This window comes from Pygocentrus nattereri, chromosome 27 (genome assembly GCF_015220715.1).
Source record: "Pygocentrus nattereri isolate fPygNat1 chromosome 27, fPygNat1.pri, whole genome shotgun sequence".
In the NCBI taxonomy this organism is placed as follows: domain Eukaryota; kingdom Metazoa; phylum Chordata; class Actinopteri; order Characiformes; family Serrasalmidae; genus Pygocentrus; species Pygocentrus nattereri.
In genome coordinates, this window is record NC_051237.1 from 22,516,890 (window position 1) to 22,532,565 (window position 15,676).

General features: G+C 40.1%; 1 pseudogene; it reads left to right on the forward strand.

Moving 5' to 3' along the window:
- On the forward strand, window positions 1-15,019 carry LOC108413456 (annotated as a pseudogene).
- The last annotated feature ends 657 nt before the right edge of the window (window positions 15,020-15,676 follow it).

Below are 15,676 nucleotides of genomic sequence, written 5' to 3' on the forward strand. Positions count from 1 at the left end.
ATGCTTCAGACTCTAGGCCCGGAGGGACAAGTGGAGCTACAGTGTGGCTCACATGTAGCTCCCCTGCTCAGTGAGCTACCACCTGAACAGAGGGCATTTCACCACTACACGTGTTCACCTACACATAGGAGAAAGCCTTTCCATCCAGTGCTGAAACCAGATCAGATCAGTGCCAAGAAACCAGATCAGAAAGTATGCAGAGATGCGTACGGGACAATGAACTGGATAAGGACAGAGAACTGTGATACACAGACTCTAAGCGGTGGAGTACAGAGGAGTCCGCATGCATGTAAATTAAATCCACCTAGTCTAAAACAAAACACTTAAGGACATAGCGTGCAAAAGCCGTTCCGAGCTGCTAAATCCAGGCAGGTCCTATTACGATAATAAAAACCCAGCCAAACCTTCAGTTTCTTCACTAGGTTCTCATTATCTCATTAAGTACTTGTAGGATGGCACTTTTTCATTTTTGACCCCTCCTAAGGTATGACCACCAACAGAATATGAGATCTGAAGCCAGTTATTAGGCTGATGGAAACATTAATAAGCAGCATATTAAAAGATGAAAAGCCAGTTTGTGATTTAGGAGCATCTTAAGGTTTGATCCAGGATCCAAATGACAAATTGGACTCATCCACCTTTCTGTTCAGCTGGTGTTAGTGACACAGTTTACATGCAAAGATTTTTGCCAATCTGATTGACTATATTCCAATTACAGATTTAGACTGAGGTGTTTATTCTTGCTCTATTCGATAATCTGGTGGAAAATAGGTTTACATCCACGCTAAAAGTAATCCAACGCAAAATGATGCACAAGCGTGGAGAACCACTTACCATGACAGTGAGCATCACGTGAGGTCCAGTCAGCATGAGATGAGCAGCAGTGAGCAGTGCTTGTGTTTTTAATTGCTTTTAAAATGAGGTTGGACTCAGGAAAACGTCCTTCGCATGTCCTTATTAAAGAAGGCCGAGAGGAAGACGTTGTGTTCTGAGACACGTAAGCTGGATTTCCGTCCCACCGCCGTCTTTTAAAGATCAGAGCATGAACTCCGTCTCCTCTGCAGACCAGTTTCTGCAGAGTTGTTCTGCTGTGTTGAACGGTATAAACTTTCACTATGCAGAACGGATTTAAACTTTCCGATAGGGAATGTAATTGGATACAAGCGTTTACATGGATATTATTCTTCTATTTAACAGATTATTTATAGGATTACCCACCTTGTTCAATCGGGTAGAAATTGTATTCTGAATGGCCTCAATCGGACTAGACTATTACAATTGAGGTGTTTACATAGACGTGTTTTATTCTGATTGAGCTATTAGTCGGATTATTAACGGATTATTAGGCTGCCTGTAAATGTGGCTAGTGATTCTTTGACTTTCATCACAAAGTAAGTCAATGAAGATCTTAAGACAGGCTCTCCTAGACAGTCCATTTTAGGATTAGGCATTATAGCTGCATTTGTTCCAGGCTTGTGGAGTAAAATAATATTTTATATACAGAACGATGTATAAAGGAGGCTTTGCAGTGTAGGGAAAGGAGATGCTGGATGAGTTAAACCATCTGAGAAAACCATTAAAAGCAATACAAGTGATGATTTTACAGATAAGCTGAGCTTAAGTATTGTACTACAGAGAAGTCCACAGGTAAATCTGTGGAAGAAACTGGTTTGCAGTTCCCTGAAATGTAGTGGGGTTTTTCAGCTATTATGGACTGGCTTGTACCTCACTCTCTCCACAAGGGGGTGCAATTATCACATTAAAATAGCACATTGTGCTTTGTGAGAGCTGAGCCTCTCATCAGTGATGCTTCTGTCCTTCCCAAAATGTAAGGGCATGGAAATAAAAAATCCCATATGCTGAAGGTTTGTTATTAAGTTATTAATTATATTTGTTCCATAACTACTATAAATGACCCACGAGCCAGAAGGATAAGCGGCTTAGACGATGTGTGTACTATAAATTATTTGGTAATTACCATGCAGCTGCTTTGTTAAGCTAAAGGCCTGTAGTTCTGAGAGTGACTTAAGGGGTTAAAATTCAGTGACTCATTGAATACATACATTCTGTAGGTCCATATATTCATATATTCTGGCATGATTTGGTTGTGAGATTTATCAGCAATTCCCAATTCCTTGTAAACACCTTTACATTTGCACCAGTTAGGATTCTACTCTCTTTAGCTTCCAGTTGGTTTCAATAAATTGGCTTCAAAAGCTCTATTGTGGTGTCAGATTTCAAGTCTAGGCTACTTGCTTAGTCAAGCTTTTGGTGATTAGTTCATCCTCTGACATAAAAGGTGCAGACCAGGACGTTTTTGGACATAGAGCATTATGATGAACTGAGATGTTGGTGCTGTCATCCCACTGCTCTCACCCAGGTTTGTTGATGGTGGAATGGAGGAGCGCTGACATCTTAGGGAGTCTGTGCTTCCGTCTTTTAGTTAGGATGTAACAGCTCGGCCTGACGGAGTCACTGCATGCTCTATATCAACCCTACAACCCACACAGAACTCATTATTTGTTAATCTGAGCACTCATGTCCAAAGAGAGGCTCTTTATTATTTTTATTCACGGTTGTATATTAATTCAAGTCTTATTTATCAAAAATGTATCAATCTTAATAGTCAAATCTTTATTAATTTTGCTATTGTGTTAGCGCAACACACACTAACACACCACCACCACGTCAGGGTTACTGCAGTGCTGAGAATGATCCACCACCCAAATAGTAGCTGCTCTGTGAGGGTCCATGGGGTCTCCCCATGGAATCCTGAAATCTAGTGGAGTGAATGGAAAAAGTAAAAATTTCAGTAAAGTACAGATACACAAAACACTACTTAAGTACAGTGACGAATTACATTTACTTAGTTACTGTCCACCACTGCAGATGGCCCAATGCATCCTTGTAGTCTGTGCAGAAAGGCACATCTCTCCTGGTAAGACCTGGACTTGTTAATGTTGCTGGTTGTTAGTTGGACGTGTGTTAATGCATTATTTGTGCTTTATTGTGCTGGGCTGTGTGGTAGTTAGAGTGGGTGTTGGCACCTACCATAAAGTGAAATATGAGGCATCTGAAATTTCATATGGAATGTTTAAGCTAAGGGGACCCAGGTCTAAAGCCCAAGGTCCCACAGGAGATGAGCCCCTCACTCTCTCTCTTTCTGTTCCACACATATGAGATCATTTATATTAGGGCCATCATCTTCACATCATTGCTGTTTGATAAACAACAAAATCATGTACCTAGAAGTGACCTGTCTGCTATCCTGCTGTATTCAATATCACTGGACAGCCTGTTCAATAAAAGAGCATTTGTCCACATGAACAATGTTGCCTTCTACTTGTTCTTTGTTCTTAGACGCTACAATATGAAGAAAGGAAAGGCAAGGCCAGTTTATTTATATGGCACATTTCAAACACTGCTTTCATTCAAAGTCCTTTACAACTGAAAGCGGAAGTTGGTTATTTTATCTAAGCACTGCCATCTTTGTACAGAGGTGTGAACTGTTTTCACAGCAGGGGGTTTTCACCCGTCTGTTTACACCATCATTTCCCGCTAGCGCCTCAACTCAGAGACACACACGCAGAGACAGTGGCGTCCTAATTTATCAAATAATGGAGAACATATTTTACCTGATTATATTAATACAAAATATCAGAGTTCATTTCCATTCTGCCTCATGTTCCCATAACAACAATCAGTCAGGTCATTCTCAATATCCACCCTGAAGACCATAAAAGTAAAAGTTTTTGATTAGTAAGTTGTGTGTCTCAGAATTTCTTCCTATTTTACTTCCTTCCTATTATCTCCCTCTTGGTCGCTGTAATATAGCACCATTTTGAAGCATGTAAATAATTCATAGTGAGAGAGAACCAGGCTGAAGTACAGCCTCTACGTGACTGGATATGTTTGCTACAAGTAAACAATGAAAGATCTCCATGTCCGCCCCACACACATTTAAAAGAGTCTATTCTGTATTGGAAGAGTTTATGCACTGATCAAAATGTGTTACCAATATCATCTAATTAATAATATTTTATTGATCTGGTATTTTCTTTCCTGCTTTGTGCTCACAATATAATACATGTTTTAAGAACTACTACTAATACTTTTGGCAATATAGTATGTATATTAAAATATATATATATATATATATATATCCATCCATCCATCCATTTTTTTAAGCCGCGTCTCCCTCAGGTCGCGGGGGGGTCGCGGGGGGGGCGGGTGCTGGAGCCTATCCCAGCGGTCATTGGGCGGAGGCAGGATACACCCTGGACAGGTCGCCAGTACATCACAGGGCAGACAGACAGACAGACATACACAATCACACACACACTCACATCTAGGGGCACTGTAGCATGTCCAATTGGCCTGACTACACGTCTTTGGACTGTGGGAGGGAACCAGAGAACCCAGAGGAAACCCACGCAGACACAGAGAGAACATGAGAACTCCACACAGAGACGACCCTGGTCGCCTGGCCGGGGAATCGAACCCAGGCCCTCCTCACTATATTGCCAAAAGTATTCACTCACCCATCTAAAATCATTGAATTCAGGTGTTCCAATCACCTTAAGCTCTTAATGCTTCAGCACCAAGAGATTTTGGACAATTTCATACTCCCAGCTTTGTGGGAACAATTTGGGGACGGCCCCTTCCTGTTCCAACATGACTGCACACCAGTGCACAAAGCAGGTCCATAAAGACATGGATGAGCGAGTTTGGTGTGGAAGAACTTGACTGGCCTGCACAGAGTCCTGACCTCAACCTGATAGAACACCTCTGAGATGAATGTGAGTGGAGACTGCGAGCCAGGCCTTCTCGTCCAACATCAGTGTCTGACCTCACAAATGCCCTTCTGGAAGAACGGTCAAAAATTCCCATAAGCACACTCCTAACCCTTGTGGAAAGCCTTCCCAGAAGAGGTGAAGCTGTTATAGCTGCAAAGGGTGGGTCGACATCATATTAAACCCTATAGATTAAGGCTGGGATGTCACTCAAGTTGATATGTGTGTGAAGGCAGACGACCGAGGAAGATACTTATTATATCAAATCAAATCAAATCAAATTTATTTGTATAGTGCTTTTTACAACGGATGTTGTCACAACATGTGGGCAGCTGGTCTGAAGTGGGTAGCAGGGGGGCTCGGCAGTCAGTCGTCCTTCAGTGTCCAGCCGGACATGTGGGCGGTTGTATACTCGGAAAAAAAGCAGGTAAATGGAATTAGTTTTGTTCTATCCGTTTGTACATAAACAGGGAATGTAAACATTTACAGAGTGTGGCTAACGACTCCGGCAGATCTGACTATGACAGCTTAACTAAAAGGAGAGAACCAGAAGGACACACAGACACGGCAGCACTCAGTTTGGCATCCCTCCACTCCACCGTCCACAAACTTGAGTGACCGCGTGCGAGCAGCGGGACGACAGCACCAGCGTCTCAGTTTACTATAATTCCCTGTGTCCATGGACCCCTGGATCTGCTGCCTTTATCTAAGGGGGAACATTACCTACCAAAAGCTAAACTGAACAAGTGAGGTGGACGCGTGGGGTGGACACCCGCGTGGGGTGGACACCATCCCTACCTATAAGACCAGGCTTGCCCTCAAATCGTAACCAATTATCTATAAAGCCCACTTGATTTTCGGAACACCACTTGGACATCCAGCAGTTTAACGCCGTAAGCCTGCTGTAGGCCTCAGCGCCGCGCCGCATTGGGATGGGGCCAGAGCAGATTACGGCATCGGACATCGTCTGGGCCTGTTTAATCACCTCTCTAATATTAGCCTTAGTTATCTCTGACTGCCGCAGACGGATATCATTGGCCCCTAAATGGATGACTATCCTCGAATATCTCCTATCGGCTAATTTAAGGTTGCCACTAATGTCCGGCGCTCTGGCTCCCGATAAGCATCTAACTGTAACCGCTGGTGCCCCTAACGGAGTAGCTAACTTCACGTGTCGAACAATCGCGTCTCCTATGACCAGAAGTGCAAACCTGTTTGACACGCGAATGGGAGGAGCGTGGTGTTCCGGTGGGCTAGCTTTGGCCTCAGCGTTAGCATTAGCCTTAGCTTTCCGGCTAGACCGCCGAGTCGTCACCCATTCGCCCCGCTGTGAGGGCTCTGACGCCGGAGTCGAGGGGGTGCTAACTCTCCCTAGGGTACCGGGGGCTGCTAACGCTGCCTCTGGCTGCCTATCCCTTAATAATCCCCGGATACGCACTTCTAACTGGTCGACCTTCTCCACCAAACAGCTAACTAACTGGCACTTAGCACAAACGCTATCGCTATCACTAGAGGCGGAAAAGGGCGTTAAGCTAAACATGCCACACTCTGAGCAGACGAAACAACCAGCAGAAGCCATGATATTTAGCCACTTACCGCTTCTTGTTGATTTAAATGCTGATAGCACAACAAACTTTACCGCAGTGACGCGCTCTCTGTCGCTCTCTGTCGCTTGCAGTGACGTGCTCTCTGTCTCTCTCTGTCGCTTGCAGTGACACCCAAGCAATTTGGTCCCATATATGAATGTATTCCTTAATATAAATATAAATATATTTCTTTATGTATGTATAAAAAGAAAAGCAGATCAAGTTAAGTAGGTTGCAAACATGTGCTCTCTCTTTCTCGCATTACCTTTCCTTTAGTTATCATACATTTGTCTGAAGAAAAGTTACTCAGTAGGCCTGTTTCGTTCACATATGACTAATTGACTGTGGTGGCGGCTTATCTTGAGCATTTCACACCACATTTCACAAGCAAGCCATAAATAAACTGCATTTTCATTTATTCAGCCTATTTGTTTAGTCTCAATCTCTCTTTATTCAGCCAATTTGTTTAGTCTCAGTGTCTCTTTATTCAGCCTATTTGTTTAGTCTCAGTGTCTCTGTATTCAGCCTATTTGTTTAGTCTCAGTCTCTCTTTATTCAGCCTATTTGTTCAGTCTCAGTCTCTCTTTATTCAGCCTGTTTGTTTAGTCTCAGTCTCTCTTTATTCAGCCTGTTTGTTTAGTCTCAGTCTCTCTTTATTCAGCCTATTTGTTTAGTCTCAGTCTCTCTTTATTCAGCCTGTTTGTTCAGTCTCAGTCTCTCTTTATTCTGCCTGTTTGTTTAGTCTCAGTCTCTCTTTATTCAGCCTGTTTGTTTAGTCTCAGTGTCTCTTTATTCAGCCTGTTTGTTTAGTCTCAGTCTCTCTTTATTCAGCCTGTTTGTTTAGTCTCAGTCTCTCTTTATTCAGCCTGTTTGTTCAGTCTCAGTGTCAGCTACTTGTAAGCATTAAAGGCTTAAAAGGGATGTGTCTGCTAATACTAAATCATGGCATGCTTGACAGTTAAGTGGAAAACCTAACCAAGTGTTCAAACTGCACCGATTCCCGTTATAACGCATTTGAGCATCTTATTGTGGATTGTGTTGATACATTGCTGAGGTCTAAAGTGGGAAACAAGTATCTGCCAACTGTAATTTGTCAGGCTACTAGACTTCCTGCAGTTTATTCATGCAATTACTTCCAAACCTCGACTCAGTTTGCTTCAGTTTTTGGTATATCGAGCCTAATTTTACTTCCAGTATATTTGGTCAAATTTTAAAGTCACTTAATAAAAAACACAATAAAGCTACTGCATATCATGCCCAGAGTCAGGGAGTAGTGGAGTGCTTCCATCAGATGCTCAGTCCATACTATGAGATTATTGTGTCCAGATTGGTGAAGACTGGTAAATTGGATTGCCCTGGTTATTTTTAGCAGCTAGAGTAGCTACTCATGAGAGGATTGGTTTTAGCCAAAGTTTTCTTTTTGGACATACTGTGCATGGTCCGTCGTCCCTTTTGATAAATAATTGGAACAATGTTTTTCGGTTATATCAGCCATTTTTGTAGGAGACTCTATGAGGTGTGTGAATTTAATAGGCAAGTATGGGTAACTCTTAGACAGAGGTGGACAACGTACACAAATCATGGACTCGAGACACTTCTTGTGAAGAAGATCAGGTACTATTTATGCTATTAACTATTGTGGGGTCTAATTTTCAGGCCAGGTTTCCAGGTCCCTATACAGTGCTGAGATAGACATCTTAAATATATGATAGTGTCGCGAATGGCCCCTCCCAGTCCTCCATGTGATTATGTTTACTTCTGGTCTTGTCCATGTGCTTCCTTGCTTTGATTCTTCCCTGTTCTGCCCCCTTGTTTCTAGACTTCACCCTTGATTGCTTTCACCTGTGCCTTGTTAACCCTTGTTGTTCTTGTATTTATTTGCTGATCTTTGCATGGTGTTGTTTCTTCTGGCCTCCGTTGTGAGTTTAGTCTGTGTTCCTTTTTGTCATGTCTGTCTCTCGATCTCTCTGTGTTGGCTCTTTGATCCTGGACTATTTAGACCCTGATTATGGATTTGCCCCTAATAAATCTCGTTTCTCTCAGCGTATGCATCCGCCTCATCATCGCTCCCCCGCGTTTCAGACAGAAACACCAGATCATAAGAAATCCACTAGAGGTTGCCTTGTTAACTGATTAAAACCGTACTATTCCCACAAAACCTAACAACCTTTTGTAGTTACTTGCCTGTAGCTACAGCCATTCAACACAATGAAGGCCAGCAACAACTTTAGTTTACATTGCATTTTACAGGTTTCTTTTTTTTTTTGCTAACATTGTCTTTATTGATTTTAACAAAATGTCATGTTTACCACAACATTATGAACATATCTAGACACCCCCCCAAAAAAAAGTTAAAAAAAAAAAAAAATATATATATATATATATATATTAAAACATAATTCACCTACATATGCATGTACATACATATACATACACATACCGCACGCATGTCCATACACATACATGCACATATACATACATACACATACACATGCACATGAAATTTAAAATAATTGCAGATAAGTTGAGGGTATTGTAAGAGTATTAAAGTTATCAAATCATTGTTTACTTGTATTACTTCTGAGCATTAGATGGGGAAAAACAAATGGTGTTATATATTTTAAGTTGCAGAGGGTTACTTATATTTTATGTTCTTACAACATTTGAGTTAAATCAGTATTCTCTAGATATTTGACGAATGGACCCCAAATACTATAAAAGGACGAGTATTTACCTTTGATAGCATAAGACATTTTTTCTAAGGGCAGAGTTGTAGATAATTCACCTAACCATTTATCTATACCTGGCACACTTGTTCTTTTCCATGATACAGCAATAACTCTTTTAGCTAATAATATACCAATTTCTAGAAACTGTTGATGTCTTTTCCTAATTTTGTAATTCATTGGATATGTACCCAATAGGAAGAGCTTTGGGTCCCATGGTATCTGTATACGCAGGATGTCCTGGATACAGTCCCTCAGTGCTTCCCAGTATCGTCTTATATAGGCACACTGCCACAGACAGTGAAAGAGTGTCCCTTTTTCTTTACCACACTCGATACACACATCAGGTATAGCACTATTGAATGTATTGAGCCTTTCTGGAGTTATATATGTACGTAGCAGCCAATTATATTGTATTAATTTAAGACACAAGTTTATTGTTTGTGAGTGAGCTCTATTGCATGCCTTCTCCCAATCCTCAACGGAGATGTCCTCCTGTAGGTCCCTTCTCCATGCCTCCAATCTCTCTATCGATGATTCTAAGGATTCACCCATTAAAAGGTTATATATGTTGGAAATGATACCTCTCCCCAAACAATTCTTAACCATTAATTTTTCTATTTTGGACAAAACAGGAATAGAAAGTGACTGATTATGTTGTGTTTCTCACTTGTAAATATTTGAAAAAATGGTTACGTGATATACTATATTTATCGGCTATTTCTTCAAATGACATAAGCAATTCACTGTCGGTATTATATAAATCTGCTATTGCTTCTATTCCTTTTTTAGCCCAGATTTTAAACCCCCCATCATACCTCCCAGATGGAAATGATTCATTGCCCCATATCGGACTAAACAAAGAGAGAGAGTCATTTTGTCCCAAATATTTTTTTACTTGATGCCATACAACAATCATATTTCTAACTTCTTAGTTTAGATTCTTAGTGCTTTTTTTAAGATTTTTGCCAGTAAAGGTAAATGGGAAGGGGTAGGCCCAAACGATGGCCTTCCATCTCTCTCCACAAGGGAGCATCTTTTTCTGTAAAGTAGAACATCAATCCCCTTAGCTGTGCTGCCCAATAGTACCAGAGGATATTGGGACATCTAAGCCACCCTCTATCATAGGGTAAGTACATCAATGACATGCGCAACCTGGAACGTCTGTTGTTCCATAGAAAACGCGTAAAAAGGGTCTTTAAATACGAAAAGAAGTTATTTGGTGGTGGTAATGGCAAATTTTGAAACAAATACAACAGTTTAGGCAGTATATTCATTTTAAGAACATTAATTTTCCCTATTAGTGACATTGGTATTGATATCCTTCTGTCTAGTGAATTTGAAATTTCTTGTAACAAAGGTTTGTAGTTAGTTTCTACAATATTCTCAAGATTTGGTACAATTTTAATGCCTAAATATGTGAAACAGTCCACATTATTGAATTGGAGGGTCACCTCAGGTGGATTTTTTCTTTCTGCATGATTTAATAGCATTATAGAAGTTTTAGATTTATTTATTTTATAACCCGAGATCTTCCCAAATGTGTTAATCAAATCCAACAAGGCAGGGATAGACTTCCCCAAATCCCTAAGAAAAAGAATGACATCATCTGCATATAATGCTAGGTGGTGTTCCTGATCTCCTATATTTATTCCAGAAATGTTGATATGATTCCTTACTGCAATTGCAAATGGTTCTATTGCCATGATAAACAATAGTGGAGACAGAGGATCCCCTTGTCTACACCCCCGCTTCACCTGAATAGCTTTTGAAACAATTCCATTAGTCTGTATTTCTGCATATGGTTCTGTATAGAGCAAATTTATCCATTTGCAAAAATTTTCACCCAGCCCAAAACGTTCAAGAATTTCAAATAAGTAGGGCCACTCCACGCGGTCAAAGGCTTTTTCAGCGTCCAGTGAAAGCAAAGCTGTATCTGGTGCATCCTTTTGTAATAAAGTATGTTTAACACTCTTCTGACATTGTGGAAGCCCTGTCTGCCCCGAACAAACCCGTTCTGATCCTTTCCTATTATCACTGGTATTGTTTCCTCAATCCTTCTAGTTAAAATCTTGCATAACACCTTTGCATCTGCATTCAGAAGGCTAATTGGCCTCAAATTCTCACATTTATTATTTAGTTTACCAGGGTTTGGCAACAAGGTAATCAAAGCTCCTCTTAGAGAGGGTGGAAGAATTCCCTCAATAAATGATTCCTTAAACATTTCTAAAAGAGGAGTCTGCAATCTTTTCTTAAACTTTTTATAGATTTCAATAGGTAGACCATCTGGTCCTGGTGTTTTTCCTACACTTATACTATCAATTGCTGAGGATATTTCCTCCAAGGTTATATCTTGCTCTAAATCCATTTTAAGTACTTCTGGTATTGAGGGTAAATGCATTTTATCTAGAAATTCTCTTAATTTTGGAATTTCATGAGGAGTTTCTGACCTATAGAGTTCTTCATAAAATATCCAGAATGTTTCATTTATTTCCACTGGGTCTACAATTTCCTCTCCTTGTTTATTTTGTAAAGAAGTAATACTCCTTCCATTCTGTAACTGTTTAATACGCCAAGCAAGTACCTTCCCTGCTTTTTCCCCCTGATCATAAAAAGTTTGTTTGAGTCGTTATAGGCTTGTCATTGCTTTGGATGCCGATAATTCATTATACTGTGCTCTCAACAGTAGTAAATTTTGATGCACTTCAGGGGAACCTGATTGGTAATAATACTGTTCTGTTTTATTTTTGCTTCCAGTGTTTTCGCCCTCTGATATGTCTGGTTAGCTTTCGTACTTGTGATACTAATTATCTGACCCCTAATAAATGCTTTAAAGGCTTCCCATTTTATACTAGCAGATGTTTCTGTTGTGTTTGTTTCAAAATATAATTTTATTTGCTCATCCAGGTAGGAGACAAAGCCAGGTTCTTCCAGCCATTTTCGTTTGAATTGCCATCTTGAGGTATGCCATATCAATTTAATCTCTTGATATACTAAAAAATTGGGGGCGTGATCTGAAATTAAAATTGCTTCATAAGAGCATTCTTTAATTTTGTACTTTAAATTTGTTGACACTAGAAAGAAATCAATCCGTGAATAGGACTTGTGAGTGCTAGAGTAACAGGAAAATTTTACATCTTTGGGGTTGATTTCTCTCCAAATATCTATTAGATTTAATTCTTTCATAAAATGGTGTATTACCCTCCTACTTTGTCCGTGTGATTGGTCCACACCTGAGCTCTTGTCTCTCACTGGGTCTAAGGTACAGTTAAAGTCACCTGCTATTATATAACTTCCAGAGAACGTAGATAAGGTCAGAAACAGATTCTGAAAAAAAATGGGATCATCTACATTTGGGGCATAAATATTTACCAAAACTAATTCCTCCCTAAGTAGAGTTCCATGGGCAATAATATATCGCCCCAAATTGTCTTTAATGAGCTTATTCACCTGCAGTGGAATAGATTCATGAATCAATATCATGACCCCTCTTGCCTGGGAGTTAAAAGGGGCAGAAAAAATATTTCCTTTCCATCTTCTTTTTATTTTCAGCTCGTCTTTGTGCATCAAATGTGTTTCTTGAAGAAAGACTATATTAGATTGCATTAATTTAATTCTGTTCATTACTTGTTTAATCTTCTTCAGTTTTTGTAACCCTCTGCAATTCCATGACGTAATTTTAATTTTTATTTAGATAGGTAGAGACCAATTTCCCATCTTTTAGATCTTTTATAATCACACCTGTGAGAAAGAAAAAGATTAGATTGATAACATAACTTTTACCCCAAGTTATTTCTTGTAAGGAAAGAAAAATTAAATAAAGAACAAATAACAACCCGAAACCAACAATGGCCTCCCACTCAGGCTCCATAGTCTGAGTGTTCCCCTTTTAAATCTTAGGGTTCCCCAAATAGCTAACTGGTCCTCTCTAAGATGAGGATCAGCAAAACTGCTTTTCAAATAGTTCTAAATCTAACATCTGCTACCTCATGTGTACGAACCTTTTTTTCAAAAAACACGTCACCTGACTGTAAACTGTGTCTTTCTCCATATAAAAGTGAAGAACATATACGGGATGTTTACCTTTTACCTAACACTTAACTTAACATTATGTGGTATGTTCACTGTTTAAAATAAAACTGCACATGGAAATTGGGAGACATATTTTTAGATGTCCTTTTTGAAGAAGAAAACATGTCAATTTCGTCAATAACAACATAAGCTTAACTATGTTTGAAAACAGTCCAGAATACACTACTATTCCAAGGATGACATCTGACCCAAATCTTTCTTGCTCTTGAATCCTATGAGCCCTCTTTGGATCAGCTCACTAATAGTCGTTAATTTCACTCACCCATGAACATTTACTTCCAAGTTCACCTCAACTTTTCAACTCTATTTGAGCTGTCTGATGAACTCTTCGGCTTCTCCAGGACTGTTGAAGATATGTGGTCGTCCCTCGTATGTCACCAGTAGTCTTGCAGGAGGAATCATTCATAGTTTCAGAAGTTGCTTGCGAGCCATCTGTAACCGCAGGGTTATCCGGCCCTGGTGCTGTGTCTTCGGCTGCCTTGCTAGCATTAGCCGTATGCTCGGTCTCCATAGCTTCGACGCTAGCCGCAGAGTTAGGCTTATTGGTCGGCATTGCAAAGTTCAACAACTTCGGTTGAAGAGTTTGTTTGCGGCTTAGGCTTGCTTTTTTTTGTGTCGTTGGCATTACCTTCTGTTTTCTGATAGGTTGAGATAAACAACCGACGCAAAAAAAAAAAACGTTTTTAGAAAGGATTTAGTTGATGAGGTAGCAGAGCAGATTAACACATGTCCTCTCAGCAAGCCGCCATAACCGGACCCGTCATTTTACAGGTTTCTTGATTCACGCTCCTATAAATACATTATCGACAAATTTGGCATGCACTACACCACAGGAGTGGATTTGGGAGGTGAGAGGATGAAAGCAGTAACAGCCATCAGAACCTGCACAGCATCATTGAGTGGACTTACAGATACAGCGGTCAAAGACTGGATGTGGAAGCATCAGGAACGTACAAGAGTGTCACGTCGTATACAGAGTCCAAATATTGTCAAAACCTAAAGACGAAAATGAGAACAACTGAACAATTCAGCTCAATGTTTAATGAGCGACAGACAGAGATGGTAGGAGGGAACATCAATGGTGAGGATCTCCTTTTCTCCAGGAACTCGCACCCAAATTCTCTAAACCAGTGGCTGGATTCCCTGAAGACCATCCCAGATGTGGTGACATACACTCTTCACCCCCTACATTCAGTGCTGAACAAGAACCACCCTGCCAGGAACGGACTAAAGAAGGCAGTAGAAAATTATATCCGTAACAACACCTTTAAAAAGGTTTGCTGTGGGTCCTGTAAGATAGGGCACCAGAATAGTGCAAGAGATCGCTGTGCCTGTGTTTGTTATGGAAGTCAAACTACTGTCCAGCTGCTGTCCTGTTGAAAAAGGTCTAGCCACACTGAAGGTTTTTAATCTCCGAGTCAACGGTTTACATGGAGACGTCTTTTCTAAAACGGATGCCTATGTAGAAATCACATACAGAGGCACATTCAATTGCACTAATTACAAACAATGACTATCCCCAGCTGTCCACCATCCAAAAAAACACTGTCAAAGTATATGATGAAGACACTCCTTGGAACAGAGACCTTCTAGGCTAGTGCTCCTTTGACCTGAGATGTTACTTCCAGTATGGCACCTTCTTTTTCTCCTATTCTGTAAATGTGCTCCTAGTCTGGAGGGTCCACACTGCGCAACTTACATACCTTCTCCAAAGGCCAAAATATTCCAGTCCAGAAATGGTATTCTGGCTAAAGATATGTGGAAGCTCCAGATGGCCCAGATTTACTCCAATAACCCCTATTTCAAAGGTTATTATGAGTAATACAAATCATGCGCAGCAGATATGATATTAAAAAGCGTATTGTTTTGCAAATAAAAATCTTATGTTTACATCAAAACAAAAAAACCCTTTGGTTTCATGTTTTCCACGGCTTGCTGAATTTTTCATTCCCCTGCAAATTGTACTTTTTTTATTATTAAAGCATCCACAGAGACAGACCTGAGTGACTTTTATTTCTTCAGAAAAGTTTACTTACATGCACAATTTAAAACTTTTGTAAAAACTAATATTACACTGTTCTTTAGCCATCAAATGATATCCCTTAATTTTGCCACATTCCACAGGCCAAACTTGCAATTACATTCTACTACTCCTCTAGGGAATGTCTAAATGAAGGCAAGAAAAACAAAGAAATAAATATATTTGCCTGCTCTAACACAACCAATTCAGCAGATTTGTGATAGTATACAGTGGGAACAAAATACATAGACATGTGGTCAGAGAGTCAGAGCCAGCGGGCAAACAGTTGCCCCAGGCCCCACCCTTCAAACCTGACCAGTAAACTTCAGCTTAAAATTCCAATGACCAAAAAGAAACCGATTATCAAAACAAGGGGCAGAGGGAATTTGACAGATTAGAAATATAGTTAGTTACCACTCCCTTTAGCATTAGGCTAAATATTATCCATATCTGTTTCAG